The following is a 17,195-nucleotide window of genomic DNA, read 5'->3' as shown; positions in this document are numbered from 1 at the left end:
CATGATTATGATGATTCTATTTGTATCTTAGATCCTATTTTGATTCATCTATATGAAGAAGATACTCTTGATGATGTTTATGATGTTAATGATGAATATGAAACTATTAACATTGACATTGATTTACCTAATATGCTTGCCTCAGATTGACACTTACACCTAGTATTGAACATTGTGATTCTGAAGAGGATCCTTGTTTAGAACTGGCTATTATTCCTATTATGTTGGATATAGTCCCTCTTTCAAGTTACTCGCCTTCCCTAAATAATATACAATGAGATAGGGAGAGTAGGCAGCATGCTTGATTTGCTAGTCTTTCATGGTAGCCCTTGTTGTGTGTGTGTCTATTGTATTGTATTTCTCCCATGATGTGTTTTCTAAATGTTCTTAGATTCTTTTATATGATCATTGTTTCTCTGTTAGTAGAAGGTGATAAAATAATTGAACCTATTGTACTATTCCTCTATATTTATCTTTATTCTTACATATTTTGTTTCATGTTATGGTATACTTGTGCTATTTTTCATAATTTTTCCTTGTGTAAATCTGCTTGGATTAACAACTTGGTAGCACTAATTCTTTTTGGTTTCTAGGTCATGGTCTGAAAAGATTCCCCTTTATATCATTAATGTGTTATTTCTTCCTTTGTGATTGTCATTCTACTTTCTTTAGGGAATGATGTCAATTCATTTGCAATAATATCATATATATATTATCTTAGGATCATACTAGCCCCATAGTAGGTAGATCCCTTCTATTCTCGATATGTTTATGTACTATTTCCCTTGATTTTCCTTTGTCTAGGGGCATCTTGTAGTATGTTTCTATCAAAGCCATTGCTCATGTTAAAGTGTTAGCAATGACTTTAACATGGGGTCATACACATTGTTCACTTATTGCACATACACACTTTTCAATACATATATATTATTTTTCAAGATACTTTTTCTCCCTTTTTGGATTAATGACTAATCCTTAAAGCATGGATTTATATTTTAGGATCTCTTGATCCCTCCAATTTCAAATATTTTTTATCCCTTAAGTTTGAAGGTGTCCTTAAGATTGCATCTCTTTTTCTTTTTGATTTTATTCTTCTAGAATAGAATATTCTTAATAATAAATCCTTGATGGGTTGACTAGTGAGTAGCCACATTCACTAGGTAGTTCAAATCCATCTTTTCACTTGCGCAAATTTCTTGTGTGGTTCACAATGGGACATAAGTTTTCATTTATCAAGATAATCACACTTTCTCTTTTTCTCTTTTTTCTAGAAATGTCTCTCTTATTATGGTCTTGGAGCTGATGAAGACTTGAGTCTTTGGGGGCTTGAGGATCTCTTTTTCCCTTTGATTTTAATAAGATTATCTTTTCATTACGATCTACTTTTTCAAGAGTTTGCATCAAGTCCATACTCTTCCTAAAGTGGGAGCTAAATCTATAATCTTAAAATAGAAGCACTTATATGTTAAGAGTGTTTATCCCTTTGAGTAAGTGGTTTGGAGTCATGTCAAGCACTTTGAATGGGTCTTTGTATGGATCTAGTTGTTTTCACCCTATTATGCTTGTCTCTCTCTATTTCAATCCCATTTCTAACAAATTTATCTATGAAATTGAGGACTTTTACTTTCTAGGTCAAGGATGACCTTTTATACATTTCCAGTCTAGAATAATTTGTAGAGATCCCTAAAACTATACACAAGCATCAAAAATCAGCATTTTCTAGATTTATCCTACTTCAAGGTTAGTATTTGCCTTTTATCTATTTCAAGATTTAAGCACATAATTCTCAAAATAGGAAGACCATAGGACCTCCTTTCTCCTTATTTTCCATTATGCATTGAAGAATTATTTTGAGAAGAACAAAGTATAGAAGTGAAAGGATAGAGGTGACATATCTTGTTAGGAGGATCAAGGTTTAATTAGTAAGGAGAAGATTTGAAATCAAGCAGAAATGTGCTAACTGAAGGACCATGGTTTTGAATCATTTTAACAGGTGATACAAAGTAAATCTTTTAACTGAGTAGTCCTAATAGGCTATTGTAAATCTCTTAACCAAGTACTTGATTTATTGTAGGTTTAATTCCTATAACAAGGTGAGACCTAATAGTCTTTGTAAGCCTTTAACAGGGAAAACCTTTCATAGGGTAGCTTGTTGATTATGATCAAGAGCATTATAGCCACAATAGGCCATAGTTTAGAATTGTAGTAGTGAATATTTGTGGGTGTCATTCCCATCCCAGTATTACCGTCTCTTTGGAGGGTTTCTAGGTAACCTATTTATTGTGTTATATGTTATTTACTTTATGCTATGGATGTGATGCATGTAATGTTATTTTAGTTTTCATGTTAAGTTATGAGATGGATGTTGGTGATATTTTTTAAGAGGAAAAATATTTAAGTGTTGATTCACGCCCCCTCCCCTTCAAAACTTACTTTCCCATTGTTATTTCCAATAGTTAATCTATTAGATAATTGAGAGGGGGGTAAATAATTTATGTCTAGTTATCTCACATTCCCTTCAACATTTCATCATCATCAAAGAAACATAAATATTAATAAAAATAACATCAACATGTCCAATCACTCAGTAGACATATCTAACATTAAACTTAACTCATACATCAACTTATTTCCAAATTGTTATCAAACTATTCTTTGCATTACCAACTATCAATAAATTTCTAGTAATTACCTTGTGATAATTTAGCTATTATTGAGTTGCAATAAACTATAAAACATGTAAATCAACTTGCAACACAAATAACATTCACACAATTTTGACACCAAAATTTAATGTGGAAACCCTATTAACAAAAAAACCACCTAAGACCAGTAATCTAAAAATTTATGTTTTGAATCTCTGTTAGGAGACTACCTTGTTAAAGGCTACATACACTTTGTCAAAGTGACCCTCACCAAAAGATCATCTAGATCGTATCACTCCCTATCTAGAACTAAAAAGAGTGACCTAACTTAAAGGACTTACAAACACCACTAATCGATGTTACCATATAGGATTTCATAGACTTGTTAGGTCAACTTGGTACTTATGATATTTTCTTCTACAATGTTTGAATAGAAACATTGTATAGTGATCTATTAAGAATAACAACTACTTTTTCTTGCTCAGATCTCTATTCATGCTATTTCTCTATCTTTTACTCCATCATCTAATTTTGTCTTCCAAAAACTCCTTTCACTTCTTTTCTTGGCTTAGCTTAACTCTTTCTTGACCTTTAACAACTTCTCTCTTTAAAACATTCGTCAATCATATATCTTTTAGCTTCATCAACTCTCAGACAACATTAGAATGAAAACATCACCAACTTTGAACTAGCTCAACAGATCAACAACCTAAACTATCATTTTCTCCACCTTAAATAGTTTTCTAAATGTTCCACATCGTTCCATATTTTGTCTCAATAGCCTAAACTATCATTTTCTCCACCTTAAATAGTTTTCTAAATGTTTCCATATCCTTTACTCTTTTGTCTCTTAATTAGAAATATCAATCTTAGGTTTGTAGTTGAATTCTTTCATACAATGAATTTAGACACATAGAAAAATATAACTTTACATAGAACTTTGTGCCCAACCTTAACCTTCTTCAATTTCCTTCATTGGATCCTTCTTTATTTTTCTCCTTCATTGACCTTGCAACAAACTTTGACTATCACTTTATAGCTTCTTAAACTTTCCAAATTTCCATCAAAAGTTGGACTCAGATTCAAATTTCTCAAACTTCTTCATCTAGCTATCACTTAGTAAATATTATATTTAGGGTCAGTGCAAGAAGTTGGGTCTCACTTTTGGCCAAAAAGTGGAAGTGTTTTTCCTATTTTCAGATTTTCTTGTCAAATGATAGTAGAATTTGAGACTCTTATAGTTGGAATATTAGAAAATTTTAGTAATAGAAATTGTAGTGCATAGAGTCTACTTTTTGAATATGTAATTTATTTGGATGCTTATATGACAAATTTTTTATTTTGTATGGATCTTTAAAACCGCATTTTCAAAATATTTGTTTCAGAACCATACTATTCTCATGCATGGACACCACAATTTGACACAACTAAATGAGATTTTTAAATCCTTTTAAAAGAAGTTACTTGACACACCAAAGATTGATGACAATAGTTTTTCTTTAATTTTTTAATGTTTTTTTTTAAATTAATTTTTAATTGACAATTAATCTAATTTCTAAAACCTCTCATGTATGGACACCATAATTTAATTAAAAAATTTCTTTGAATTTTTTTTAAATTCAAAAGAATTGTGTGTAGATTTATGACATGTAAATTAATTTAAGAAATATGAAAATTTTAAAATGTTATTAAATTTTTAGTGAATCTTGTTTTTTTATGTTTAAGTGACACTTTTGATTAATAAATAATGCAAAAATAGTGAATGAACTCATAACACTATAAAATTTACATTTCTAAAATCAAAATAGTAAGATCTATAATGTGTTTCTGTTTTGTCAAAAAAATCAATGAGGAAGACCCCATGAAAATTATGGCAATGCCTGAACTTGTCAAAAAAATTTTGTAGTCAAAATTTGATGGATAAAGGCACAGGCTTGGTCCCACCAAGCCTATACCATGCCTTTCCCCAAGGAAAAACCTAATTACCTTGGGAAATTCCCAACCCTGGCTTTAGAATCAAGCAATTTTTAATTCAAAATTTGGGTATCTGATTCTAATTTAGTCATTGTAAGAATCAAGCACAAGTTAATTTAAAGTATTGGGTACCCAATTTTAAAATTATGTACCTGATTATTTAAAAATCAAGCACCCAATTCATAGATACCTATTGGGTCCCTAAAGCTAACCGATAAAGTAGTAAATAATCATTGCAATCATTGTTTGAGAGTCTTGATCTACAACAACAAATTTCTATCATATTATTCTAATTTCTTGTTATCTTCTACATTTTTCAAGCTCTAATTGATTTGAATTAAAAGTTGGTGCAAACATGGGATCAAAACAACAAAGAAAGAAGAAAATAAGAGTTTTGAAAAATGAGGAGATTGCAACAAACAAAGAGAAGGAAGCACAACATCAATGAGACAGAAAACAAAGAGTTAGAGAGTTGAGCAATGTTGGGTCTTCAATTTTGAATATTGTTTTAGAGGAGAAGTACATTGAGGATACCATGATAGATGAAGAGGATGAAGAAGAGAACCCAATACAAGGAGATTTAGGAGCACATTCTAATCAAAAATTTAGTACAGGTGTGTCTCTATACCCTCAAATTTATTCTCATGATGAAATTGCTGATTTTTAGAAGCAGATTACAATTTAAATGATTTAGTTTTTCTTCATGATAATAGATTTTCAAGTGATCATGCACAACAAACTCCAATGGAAATACAATCCACAAAAGAAATACGAAGAAAAAAATTAAAATGAGATTCAAATTCAAAATAAAATTGTAAATGAAATGCCAATTGAAAACAACAATTATATTAATGTAGACATGGAAACATTAAGTACTGAAGAAATTTTTTTGAAGGATACTAAAGTGCATGAAAATGATTTTGATTTTTCTAATGATGTGCTAGATATTCTTCATGGATTGTTTTCATGGGGATAGATTAGGACACATGCTAATATATTATATAAATAATTTTTTTATAATAATAAATTTGGGTTTTAATGTCAATTGATGTTGCAACTAATTAAAATGTCTAAAATGTGAAAAGTGGTGAAAAGGTTAAGAATGTATGCAAAACCCAAGAATTAAAATGAGTCTTTAAAACAAGTTTTATCCACTCTTCCTAGTGCAATTAATGTTATCTAGCAAATAGTTTGTGGACTTCTAGTGGTAGAATCTCAAGAGTTGATATGACACTTACTAGTGAAGTCAAAAGTTTGGTTGAAATTAGCATGATAATACAAGAGTATCACCTAATTCAATAGATGTTCTTAAATTGAGAGTTGGGTCAAAAATACATGATCCACATCCTAAAAACCATTTGGACATGTCTCAAACTAAATTTCTGAAAAACAATTTAGATGATAAGGTGTTAACTATTACCATTAGTCAAAGATCTTTTGAAAAGTGTAAACCATGGTATGTAAGGATTAAAAAGGAAAGAGTCACATGTTATAAAACTCATGTTCAATTTCATTACCATTATGATGTATTTTGATATATATATGTAGTACCATACATAATAAAGAAATGTTGCAAGAATGTGGTATAAAAATACCACCTCAAACTATAAAGGATTTCATATCAGGTTTGTTTTGTAAGCCAACCTAATGACCAATATTTTATTTTCAATGCATATCTTTCTAGTACATGTGATATGTGTGGTAATCTTACTTTTTTAGATGAATGTTTGCATGTAAAATCTTTTAATACTTTTGGACAACAATTACTTGATGTAAAAATATTCAAAACTATTGAATATCCATTAAAAGATGAGAAGATTGGAAAAAGATGTGATCTAGTTACAGATAAAGTTAGTTATCATATATTTATGGATGTGATCTAGTTACAGATAAAGTTAGTGATCATACCAAAATATGTTAGATACTCTCAATATGCTAGATGGCTTGATGGATAATTTTGCATATGTAAGAATAAGTTTCCAATTTGCAGAGAACTACACACTTGCACCCCAAGATGAGGTAGAAGCGCAATATTACAATTCAATGCAAGTAGCATTTTTTGTTCATTTAGTTTTTAGGCATGCACTTGATAGTATAGAAGAGGATCAAACAATATTAAGAGAATACCATTTCTATATGAGTAATAATAAACTTCACCCATATAAGTTTGTCCAATAATGCTTCAAGGTCTTTTATGATAATCTAAGAGAGAGAAATTCAAATGACACAACATCTAATATGGTTAGATAATTGTACAAGACAATTCAAGAATGCTAGAATGTTCTATTAGTTGAGTAGGACACATAGACAAAGTAAATCCAACATATGTGGAATTTTTTTGAGGCTAGACATGGTAAATGAGAACATGATAGTGTTGGAGCATGCATGAAGAGAGCCCTTTGTAGAGAGAAATTAAAATTTGAGGAAAAAGTCAAATTCAAAAATGTACATGACATTGTGGAATGGTGTAACAAATATTTATACATAGGATCAAGTCAGAACTCTACAATTAGATGTTTCTTCTTCCTAGTTGAAGAGAAGAAAATCCTTTCAAGATATGACTATGATACAGTTAGTAGGTCAACTAAATGGCATTTTTTAAGGAGTTTGAGTTGTAGCACTTGGACTATATGGACAAGGGAGCTTGCTTTTTTTTGTCAATTTTTTCTTGCAGGTGAATGGGAAGAATGCAAGAATACAGAATGGGTTGAAGATTGTCAACAAAAATCATTAGCACCTACTGACACACATATTGAAGATGATATAGTAAATGAAGATCCAAATGTTACATTTGCATCAGAAGACTATGGTCATATTTTAAACCACATACAACTTGGTATGCATAATTTAATTTAATTTTATTATGATTGTGCTTCAATTTATATTATTTATTTATGTACATGTCATTAATAAAATTAAAGTACATCTCACTAATATATTATTTATTTGTGTACACATGTCATTATTATTTATGTACTTCTTAGTTGGCATTTTGAACCCCAATTTTAAACTTGAAAATCCCATCCTCCTAATGGTCTTCCCTTGGAATTTTAGTCTTCCTAATGATTCTCCTCTAATTTGTATTGAAAATTTTGTGTAAAATCATATTGAGTAAGGTAAGTTTTAAATGAAATTTCATGACAGTGAATCAAAATATTCAAGCCCAAGGTTCAAGGATTTCCTTTGTAAACTTCATACCATTTGAATTGGTTCAATAGTTCAAAGGTTCAAGAAGTTTAGTGGTTCCATGATGCAGTTTCATGTTGTCAGTTCCTTGGTTTAGGTCCAATACTCAAAATGAAAATTTCAAGAATATTATGGTTCAAAATCTAGATTCAAATTGAAGTTAAAGATTGAAGGTTTAGGTGGTTCAAGAGGTTCACAGGTTCAAAAAATTACTTTTAATAGTTGTAATAGATTTTCTAATAACTGAAAAGAGTGGGTCTTTGTATGGGGATCATAACTTTCAAACCCACTATTGGGTCATGCTCAATTTTGGAATTGTGTGAGTAAACCTAATTTTTTAAATTTAGAGAGGAGCAATTTTCAAAATGAGTCTTGATTTGTGACATACATATGACTATTCATAGCACTGTCAAATTAGTACTAATAGTTATAGAATGTAAAACATAGAAACTTAGTCATATTTTGGGGGCCATATTTCTCAATCTGGCCATTAGATTTGATTGAATTTTAGATATTTCTTTTCAAACCTAATTTTCTAAATCTCCTCCAAATATTTTTATCATATTCATCATAGATCAAAAGTTACGAGTTTTTGAGTGCAGCACTATCGAATTAGCACAAATAGTCACAGAATGAAAATCATAGAAAATCAGTCATTTTTTGGGGGTCATAACTTTTGATGTAATAGTTGGATTGAGTTGATTCTTGGATATGTTTTAGAAGTCCTGATCTTCTAAATCTTCCCCAAACATTTTTTTCATATTTTTTACAAATCAAATGTTATTGGTATTAGCATGGACTATCAGAATTATCATGAAAATTTTGAAATAATGAAAACATTTCATCACCAATAAATGCCACATGTCCAAGTCTTCTTATAAACATTATAAAATGATTGTTGATCTCATATTGGTTTTGAAAATTGAGTGTCAAAACACTTAAGAAATTTTCTAAGTTGATGCCGAGTATAATATAGATGTTGAGTCACAATATATGTCGAGCCATAAATTCATCAAGTGTTGATTCATTCAAATGCCGAGCAAACAATAAGTGTCAAGAAAAGTTTCAAATGTTGAGTGACTAATAGATGTCAAGAAAAGTTCAAGTGTTGAGCAAGACATAATTCAATATGTGTTGAGCATCAATAACTAGTAAGTGTCAAGTAACACAAAATTGGCATAAGATTTTGTGCCTTCACAAACTAAGATGTAAACCATTTTTGAGCTGACATATGGATAAATCTTGAAGGATTAAAATATTACATGAAATATATTTGATTCCCTATGCAATCAACATGAAACCAATCAAAAAAATTGAAATATTTGAGTGGGAAAGATGGATGAATCTCAATCGTAGATTCATACCTAACCCTAAGTCATGAAACCTTTTTAAGGAGGTTGAAACCCCAAAATTCAAAAATGTATGAGAGAGTGTGTGAGAAGAGAATGCATGTAAGGAGAGAATACTAGTGAAGTTTTAAGGAAGTGAAAGGGGTGAATTAACTTAGAAGAAGGATAGTATTGCAGTATCAATTAGTAGAATAGAGAATCAAGATCATAGTAGTTTCATACTAAACTAGTGAGGATCAGATTGGATAGAACAAGGATCTAAAATGAGCATTAGAAAATTGCAAGTAATCAGGTCAAACATTCTACTATACTTTCTAACAATTGTATTAGAAAAATGAAATCCTATGGAGATAGGTTTGTTTAATAGCCATTGTATAAAGCCTTTAATAGGGTGACATTCCAAGTGAGTATTTTATAAATCCTTTAGCTAGGTACACTTCTAATAGAGTGTTAAAATCCTTTAATAGGGTAGGATCTAATAATCCTTGTAATCTTTTAATAGAGTAGGCCTTTCATAGGGTAGATCATGAGAATGGGCAAAATATGTAACCTTAACAGGTGAACTTTATTATTGTACTAGTGAAGAGTTGTGGGTGTCATCCCCACCCTAGTTTTACCTTCTCATTGGAGGGTTTTTGGGGAATCATATTTGGTGTCAAGTGTTTCTGTGGATGAATTTACTTTATATGCTATTTTCATATGTTTATGCATGCAATGTTTTTAAGAGTTAAAAGTTTTATTAGTTAAAGTTTAATACTTCTGACTCACCCACCCCCCCCCCCCCCCCCCCCCTCCTCCCCCTCAGAAGTATACTTCCCACTTGTTAATTCCCAACAATTAGTATCAGAGCTAAGTTCTCATCGGGAGAAGCCTTACAACTTGGAGAAAAGATCTTGAGATGGAAGTCTACAAGTTGGGAAAAACCATTAAGAATCAAGAGATTGAGATACACCTCCTATTGCAAAAATTGGATGAAGCCAAAAATGCCTTAAGGATTTCCCTAAAGAGAAGTAAAGAAATTGCCATAGCTAAGAATGACACTCAATACAATAATTTTAGAACTCATGGACAAGAATAGAGCACAAGCTGAAGAGATTAGAAATCTCAAGTTGGAGCAAGAATCCTAGGCAATACTGCTATGTGAAGTAACTGAACAAAAGAAAAAAATCATTAAGGATAAGGGCATGATTGAAGAATACAAAAGAATTTTGTTAAATAGATTGGAAGAAAATCTAGCAAAGTTGTCAAGGATCTCAAACACGCAATTGGATACCTTGAGCCAAATGATGAATTCCCATCATGAGTTGAATGTCAAGGACATTGAAATTGCAAAATGAGCAACTACAAAATGACCTAAAAAGAGAGAAGGAATTTGTTAAAAGCTTCAACAAGCCAAATGAAGTCATCAAGTATTTTGAGCACCTGTTGAAATCCCCTAGATCTAGTAAAGACACATTAGGTTTGGGCTATACAAGCACTAAGGAAGGAGAGTCATCTAAGACTGCTGAACAAAGAAATAACAAAGGTAAGAACTTCAAACCAACTTGTCATTTTTGTGGTAAGAAAGGACATATAGTTAATGTCTGTAGGAACAAGAATGGTAATTAGAATACTAAGCCAAATAATATGACACATTGTTATAAGTGAAACAAACAAGGTCATCAGGAACATGAATGTAGAACAAGGACAATGCATACATCAAGATTTGAGGGACGCTACTACAATTGTCAAAAGTATGGATATAAAGCTTTTGAATGTAGATCCAAGCCCACATGGTCATCAAACAAGGGAAAAAGCCATGAAAATTCCTATAATTGGGATTACAACACAAGACATAGTTGTCACTACTATCAAGAGTATGGACACATCCCTGAAAATTGCATAAGAACACATTTTAGTGGAAGCTACAACAAATGGTTGAGCCAAACTACATGCTTTAGTTGTTTGAAGACTAGTCACATCAGCAAGCATTTCCAAACAAGGACAAAGGCACCTAACTCTAACTCAGACAAAGGAAAAGGTAAGGTAGATTTTGAGCATAATAGAGGAGAGATGAATAAAACATGGAAGAAGAAAGATGGATGCAGCACATCAAATGAAGGGATCATTTCACCTAAAGGGTTAAGTGGTCATACTTCATCAAACTAAGCAAGAAGTATGTGGGACTAATATTTAAATGCTTTATCATACATCAATTCCTAGAATGAGTTATCACTGAAAAGGTTAGATTAGCATGAATAAAGATACAAGGTTAAAACTTTAAAAGTTTTCACACTGCTACCGAGTAAGGAAAGTTGCCCTCAGATGCCCAGTAAAATCCTAGTGTATGCTAAGTTGTCTGTCAAAGTCAATATGAGCCGAGTGTATTGTGGTTATCGAGTAAAAGGAAAATTCTCATTGAAGTTGAGTAAGGGAAACTCCAGTGGATGTCGAGTGTTGGAAAATCAATGGAGGCCGAGTAAAGCATAATTGCATTAGAAGCCGAGTGGATAGTTGTATATGCACTAACCATTAAATATTATGAAATAAAGGGTATAAGGTTGAGTTTTTGATCATTTCTCATCATTGCAAACATAGAGGAAGAGTGTGAAGAGCATAGAAATTATTTCTAAGTAGAGATTGATGCTTTTGCAAAGATTAAGTATTGTTTCATTGACCTAAGGTATTTACTTAAGTGTCAAGCTACGCAGCTATGCAATTTCTATATTTTGAAACCCTAGTTTTCATAAATGGCATCTAGCTCTACAAATCCCAAAGATAAGGAACTAGTCCATTTGATAAAAAATGAAGTAAAACAACTAGATTTTAGACCAATTCTTAAATTCACTTATAAAAATGACCCTGCCAACACTTTATCTATTATCCCACCAAAGGTTTTTATGGTGCAAGATGTCAAAAAATGTTACAATTACAAAGTTGGAGCAATACGTGACATGGGGATTAAACAAGTTTATGACAAACTTTGTGAAAATGGGGTATTAAAGGAAGAATTCCAAATTTTTGAGAGAAAGGGCTTAACCCGTGCCCTAGATTTCCACATAGTTTTCAAAACTAAATGGATAAGGATAGTGTTGAGTAGAATTCATGATGAATGCTTATGGTTGGAGGGTGGACCCATAAAGTTGTCAAAAAGAATCATACATAGAGTAATAGGGTACCCAACCCTAGAATAGCCAAAGACCCTAAAGAGTGATTCAAAGGAAGCCATAGAGAAGAACGCTGGGGCTAAGTGGAACAAAAGAGGCATGACAATTGACACAATTAGAGATCCACTTGTAGAATTTGCTGTTAGAATAATATCCCATAAATTCTACCAGTCAAGCTGACTAAGTAGTGTCCCATACATTGCAATTGATGTAGGATATAAACTTGTTAGGAAGGATCATACATATGATCTAATAGAGCTACAACTACAATAGGTTATGGAGAATTTAGGAGCAATAAGGAGATCCAAGAGTGCTCAGTGTAAATTTGGATCAATTTTGATATATATATTTTTCTATGCTCAAAATGAATTCCCCTCTTTTGAAAAAATAAGTTGGAAAAAAAATAGGTCTATAGCAATACAAATTAATGAGTATATAGAGTAGATGGGAGCCAATTTTGAAACCTTAATGACAAGCTATTTTAAAGACTTTAAGAAGTCTATGAAGCAAAGGCTCAGAATACTAGTATCTCTAGTAGATAAACATATAAATGATATTTTTTATTGATTATACATACATCCAAGCAGAAGTACCAAGGGTAAGATAGCTAAGGCCACTTGGTTATGAAATTAACATTGATGAGGCATCAACAACAATCATAACATTGCTAGTAGAAGACATTGATAACAGTGCAAAACCCTTTGGCACTTTTGATGTTGTGAAATCCAAGATGGAGATGGAGTTGAAGATTTCTTCAACCCTAAAGAAGAAGGATAAACTTGTCTAGAAACTAAAAGCCAAATTTGGTGAAGGGACTATTGAAGCAGAAGAAGAAGAAGAAGAAGAAGAAGAACAAGGCCAAGGGCCACTTGCCTTAACACAAGGCATGGGTGAAGATGTTGAAGAAGAAGAAGGTGTTGAGGAAGAAGAACAAGTTAAGGAGGCACCTATCAAACCCAAACCAAAGAAAAGGAAAGTGCAAAAATAGCCTATAGCTCAGCCCAAAGGCAAGAAGATAGCCAAGCCAAGCCTAGCAAAACCTACTACAAGGGAAAGTACAAGAGCTACAGAAAAGGAGGCTAAGGAGCAAGAAAAGAAGAAGGCTACTAAGTAGGAAGGTCTAACTAAGAAGAAGCTGAGAAGAAAGTATGTTGTACCTCCTGAATCAGATGAGGAAAGGACTGAATCTAATGATAATGGCCAATTTAGAGTGGTAAGTCACACCACCATGTCTGATTTAAAAAATGTATGTGATAACATTAGAGATAATGCAAAATTATCTGGCTTAAAAGGCATTGATTTTAATAAGTTGAATAGAGAAGAATAGAACATAGTTGAAGAATCTATCTACACTATGATGGCCAAGTTCAAGAACACTCCACTTGAGCTTGACAATTCAATGCCTAAGGGGTTATATTATATTGTAGAAAATAAATTGCATAATTGCCTTAATATAGAGAAAGAAATAAGAGATTCAACATTGGCTCGAGTAATGCCTGAGCTCACAAAAAGGGAAATAAGAAAGGAAAATAAGAAGCATGGGAGAAAATTTTCACCTAAATATAGACCATTTAGTATTCTCTAGAATAAGATTGAGGATGTTATCTAGCTTGAAAGGCATTGATTTTAATAAGTTGAATAGAGAATAACATAACATAGTTGAAGAATCTATCTACACTATGATGGCCAAGTTCAAGAACACTCCACTTGAGCTTGACAATTCAATGCCTAAGGCGTTATATTATATTGTAGAAAATAAATGGCATTATTGCCTTAATATGGAGAAAGAAATAAGAGAGTCAACATTGGCTTGAGTAATGCCTGAGCTCACAAAAGGGGAAATAAGCAAGGAAAATAAGAAGCATGGGAGCAAATTTGTACCTAAATATAGAGCATTTAGTATTCTCTAGAATAAGATTGAGGATGTTGTGAAAAAGTTCACACAAATGTGGAAATTAATCTATGGCCTCACAACTATACAAGAAGGAGAAGAAGATCCCTTTGAAGGGAAAAATAATGGAGAAGAGGATGAGAATGAAAAGGAAGGTGAAGGAGAAAAGGAAAAGGTAGATACAGTGGAGAAGGAAACACAAAAGGATGATATTGCAACTGCTAAAGAGTAGCAAACAAAACAAAGTGTACAAGACACACAACTACCACCTCTCAATCCTCCGCATGACACTTCTACACCTGTAGAAACCATAAAAGTAAAGGATGTTCCTAACAATTCTAGTCAAAACATAAATCCATTGACTGCAAAGGATCTCAAAAAAATACTTGACCAAACAACTCTACAAGCCCAATTATGTAGCAATCCAGTGTTGGTCAATGTAGATTAATTTCAAAAGGTAGTAGCTGATTTGACTAGGAATAACATGGCAACACAAGAAACTTCTTCAGTCATCCCAATAGCTATAAGTGAACAACCTAAGGAGAAAGTTGTACAAGATACATCAGCTAAGGTTGACTCCACAATCATAGGCACTACAACTGTCAAGGAGCCAACAAAGGATAAAATGGGACAGATGGATACCTCTGCAACTACTGTACAAGCACAAGATGCACCACCTCAAATAATAATCATTGATCAAGGGAGAACAGAGGAGGATAAGGAGACCCCAAAGGAAAAAGGAGCAAGTAGCTATTCAAACTTTGGTTAATCTGTGAACCTCTAAGACTCCAACAAAAATGCAACAATAGTTGAGCACTGAAGTAGTACCACTTCAAATATTAGCACCAGGATCGAGCTCTAAAAAGGTTTCAAGGGTACTTCACTATGGAGATTGTGCACTAGATGAAGAAATAGTCATTCCTAAGTATGACTGTGAAACTATGAACATTGAACAAATCAATGAAGCGCAAGAGGCACTAGAGAGGAAAAAGAAGTAGGAGACACTCAGGAGCGAGTATAAATAGAGGCAAGCATTGATTGAAATAAAGGACATATTTTTAGATGCTTTTAGCTTGCAGACATCTGATGAAACAAAGCCCATAATGGAGCAACTTTGAAACATAATGGACGAGGTGAAAAGTGAAGACCATGATATTAATGTCAAGCTGATGGAATGGTGAGAAAGGAAGTTTCAAACAAAGCGAAATGAAAGAATATCTAGTGAGATAGCACTATCTCAAGTAGAACTGGCTAAGAAAATTAAAAAGGTGAAGTAAGTACTTGAGAATATATTCTCATTGTTCTCAAAATTGTGTGATACTTCCATCTCAAAGATCCAACTCAAAGTGAGAATCACTTTAACACAATGCTTCACACTCAAAAGGAATTAGTTGTATTAACAACAGAAGAGGCTAACACAAGAGACAAATTGGTACAAATACAAGCCTCCCTCAACCTCACATGGAAATTTTGCAAAAGGAACTAGCCTATGTAGGGAATGTGATAAAGAAAGATACTAATCTTTCTACATTAGATGGCTTAGTTAACCTTGCACTAGAGACAACCATTCAAAATAAATCCCTAGAAGTTGCAATACAAAACTGGGATGCTACTCTGAAATCATAATGGAAATAAACAAGAACTTCTTGGCTAAGTATTTGGTTTGTGTCTAAGACCCTTTGACATAAGTGTCAAAAAAAGGGGAGATATTGTTGATAGGGGAGAAATTAAATTAAAAGGAGAAATTAAAGGAAAATTAGGAGAAATTGAAAAGACAGAAGGACACTTAAAATTGCAAGGGAAACATGTAAAGGGGGAGCTAAGAGCTAAAATAAAAGGGGGGTTAATAAAATAAATAGAGAAGCAGCAAAATAAAGCATAACAATAACACATCAGATAAAGAGTATCAGTATTGAAGACAAGGAGTATTAGATAAGGCATATCAATCTATTCAGATACTTTTGATTACAAGGATATGGTACATCAACTCAGGGGGAGATACAAAATTTTGAGGTATATAGTTCTTCATAAAATTTTGATCAATTTTGAATTTTTGTATACATGTCAAATAGAATGTATATTATACTCAAAGAGATTGGTTTCATTATGTATAGTTAAGTGTTTTTGACACTCATGTCAAAGGGGGAGATTGTTGATCTCAGATTGGTTTTGACAATTGAGTGTCAACACACTTAAGAAATTTTCTAAGTTGATGCCAAGTATAATATAGATTATGAGTCACAATATGTGTTGAGCCAAAAATTCATCAAGTGCTGAGTCATTCAGATGTCAAGCAAATAGTAAGTGCCAAGAAAGTTTCAAATGTCGAGTGACTAATAGATGCTGAGCAAAGTTCAAGTGCCGAGAAAGACATAATTCAGTATGTGTCGAGCATTAGTAACCAGTCAGTGTTGAGTAGTTCAGAATCAGCATAAGAGTTTGTTCCTTCACAAACTAAGATGTAAACCATTTTTGAGCTGACATATGGATAAATCTCAAAGGATTAAAGGATAAGATCAAATCTATTTCATTCCCTATGCAATCAATATGCAACCAATCAAAAAAATGAAAGATTTGAGTGGGAAAGATGGATGAATCTCAATCGTAGATTCATACCTAACCCTAAGTCATGAAACCTTTTTAAGGAGGTCAAAATCCCATAATTTAGAAATGTATGAGAGAGTGTGCAAGAAGGGAATGCATGCAAGGAGAGAATAGTAGTGAAGTTTGAAGGAAGTGAAAAGGGTTAATTAACTTACAAGAAGGATAGCATTGCAGTACAAATTAGCAGAATAGAGAATCAAGATCATAGTAGTTTCATCTAGATTAGTGAGGATCAAATTGGATAGAACAAGGATCTAAAATCAGCATTAGAAGATTGCAAGTAATCAGGTCAAACATTCTACTATACTTTCTAACAATTGTATTAGAAGAATGAAATCCTATGGAGATAGGTTGGTTTAATAGCCATTGTATAAAGCCTTTAATAGGGTGACATTCCAAG

Source organism: Cupressus sempervirens, chromosome 4 (genome assembly GCF_028749045.1).
Source record: "Cupressus sempervirens isolate cs-2001-9-10 chromosome 4, ASM2874904v1, whole genome shotgun sequence".
Taxonomy (NCBI): domain Eukaryota; kingdom Viridiplantae; phylum Streptophyta; class Pinopsida; order Cupressales; family Cupressaceae; genus Cupressus; species Cupressus sempervirens.
Note: the sequence above shows the minus strand (reverse complement) of the source record.